At 35.8% G+C, this 2,500-nt stretch overlaps 1 long non-coding RNA gene across 1 annotated transcript in view; it reads right to left on the minus strand.

The window, feature by feature from the left end:
- Positions 1–1,259, minus strand: part of LOC149131543 (uncharacterized) — a 64,436-nt gene extending 63,177 nt beyond the window's left edge. The window contains exon 1 of the long non-coding RNA XR_016237856.1: positions 917–1,259. This is a non-coding gene — a long non-coding RNA (uncharacterized LOC149131543). The remainder of the gene's footprint in view (positions 1–916) is intronic.
- Between the last annotated feature and the right edge of the window lie 1,241 nt (positions 1,260–2,500).

The following is a 2,500-nucleotide window of genomic DNA, read 5'->3' on the forward strand; positions in this document are numbered from 1 at the left end:
GGATTCCAAGTGCTAACCTATCATGGAAAATTGGGGGTGAAGGTATGTAATTTTCTGACCCACCGAAAAGTTCAGTGGAATACTCTCCTTTGAGGCGGTCAGCGCTACGTCTAACACGACCCGTGGTATGGTTGACAGTCAAATGAATGGAGGTGTAATGGAGATATTCTAGGTAAATGGGTACATTCTAGAAACGGGTTGCAATGGGAGACGGTAAGGAGCTGGTAGTGCTTGCAATCTTACCTTACCGCCTGAGCAGCACATGCCATTTCTTTAATTTGGAAATTTGAAAGCTTTGCAGAAACGACAATTTGAGTGTAGCACACCATTTTGTACAGAATTATCATTTTTATAGGAATAGGATGGATAATATCTGAAAGCAGCTCCTGGTGTTGCGAAGAGCGAATTTGCATGTGATCTATTTCTGAGCGCTATTGTATTGGACCTCTGTCTAATCTGGCGTGCTAAACGTTGTTCTAATGATTCAGCATTAAGTATTGCAGCATGCCTTAGCTAATATTGGGAAAATCTCATCTCCCTTCTCTCTTAAGACTGACGTGCTGCGGAATGCATCTGCTGACTTTGAAAAAGACTCGTCTCTTTTCTCTGTCGAGACACTCGCCTTTGTTTTCTATAACCGTCCTCGCTTTATACGTGTTTCTGGGGGGATTACGTCTTTTCTTTAGTGGCATATTTTTTCAATATTTTAAACAAAAAATTAGGAACATAGAAAAAATATACATTAATCTCTATTTTTGTAAGCAATTGTAAATATATATCATGTCTGTATTTTTGCATGCTGTGTAAATTTATGAAATATAAGCAAATGAACGAAAAAGCACATGTATGGAACTGTTAATTTCACGGTAAATGCTATAAAAATTATTACAGAGAGACAAAGAATTTTATGTCTTACCTTGCAACTTCTGCGATAATTATCATCCAGCGGTAATGAATCCGTAAATATGTATTGTTTTAAAGTCAATGAATATAAAATTTTGTTTTGGCAATGGCCAACTCACACTTCTTGCATGTCAGTCGTCCACAAAGTATATAAAACAAGCAACACACAACGAGAAGAAAGAGACAAAAATAAAATAACACGTGTCAATTTTTTTTTTTTTTTTGTAAAAACGTCCATTGACGGTTAACTGGAGTGTGGGGTTCGAGTAGATGTCATTCCACTTTTTGATTTATTATTACCATTCTTTTCGTTCGATTTTATTTTTCGTTCACTTTCGTGTTCTTTCTGTCCTTGTGTTGTTCCCTCTGTGTTGCGACCCTGTGTGGTTAATAAAAAAATTAAGTCGTCAGGTATGTATATGTATGAGTAGATGTGTATGCATGTGTATGTGTGTGTGTGTGTGTTTAATAACGTACCGTATATACTATGTCTGTACTTTTGTATGCAGTATAAATTAAGGAAATAGAAGCACTTGTACAGAGAGACAAAGAATTTTATATTTTTACCTGCTAACCTTGGAACAGTAAATGTGTATTGTTTTAAAGGAAATGAAAATAAAATTTCGTATTGACACTTCACGCATGTCACTCGTCAAGTATGTATGCGTAGATCTGTAAAAGTGTTTAATAACGTACCGTGATACTGAAATAGTGGAAAAGTTTCATTTTTAAAGTGAAAGTATTTGACATGAGTGTTTTGTTTCACTTTTGACACGTAATATTTAAATACTGGAGGAGATATTATGCTGCTGTGGGCTCGAACTATGCGAGAAGTTAAAAATTTGTTCTTACTAAAACACAACCGGGACCCTAAGTAAGGCATGTGTAAAATTTGAATGAAATTGGTTGTGTAGTTCTGGAGTTTTAGGGATTCACACAGACACGCACACGCACAGACACACACACACACACACACACACACACACACACACAAACACAGACATACATTCTCATTTATATATATATATACGTATATATATATATATATATATATATATATATATATATATATATATATATATATATATATATATACGTATAAAATATACAAGAATAAGGGCAGAGAATCGTCAATTAATAATAGAATTAATAATTAACAATTCTGCCAAGTAGTTCAGTATGAAAAAAACCTTTATCGGTAAGACTATTTATCATTATAAATATACAGGGATTAGCAATTGAGTTGCTTCTCCAACATACTGAAAATTTAGAAATAGCAGTCAAAGAACTACTGATTCCAAACTACAAATTTTCTCTCAAGTGGATGGCGATACTTATGGCACACATAGAACATATATATATATACGACGTGCTTCTTTCAGTTTCTGTCTACCAAATCCACTCACAAGGCTTTAGCCTGCCCGAGGCTATAATAGAAGATACTTGCCGAAGGTGCCATGCAGTGGGACTGAAACCGGAACCATGTGGCTTGTAAGCAAGCTACTTACCACGCAGCCACTCCTACGACGGGTTTCTTTTAGACCCGTCAACCAAACCCACTCATAAGGCTTTGGTCGGCCCGTGGCTATACTAGAAG

Source organism: Octopus bimaculoides, chromosome 21 (assembly GCF_046866305.1).
Source record: "Octopus bimaculoides isolate indiv1 chromosome 21, ASM4686630v1, whole genome shotgun sequence".
In the NCBI taxonomy this organism is placed as follows: Eukaryota; Metazoa; Mollusca; class Cephalopoda; order Octopoda; family Octopodidae; genus Octopus; species Octopus bimaculoides.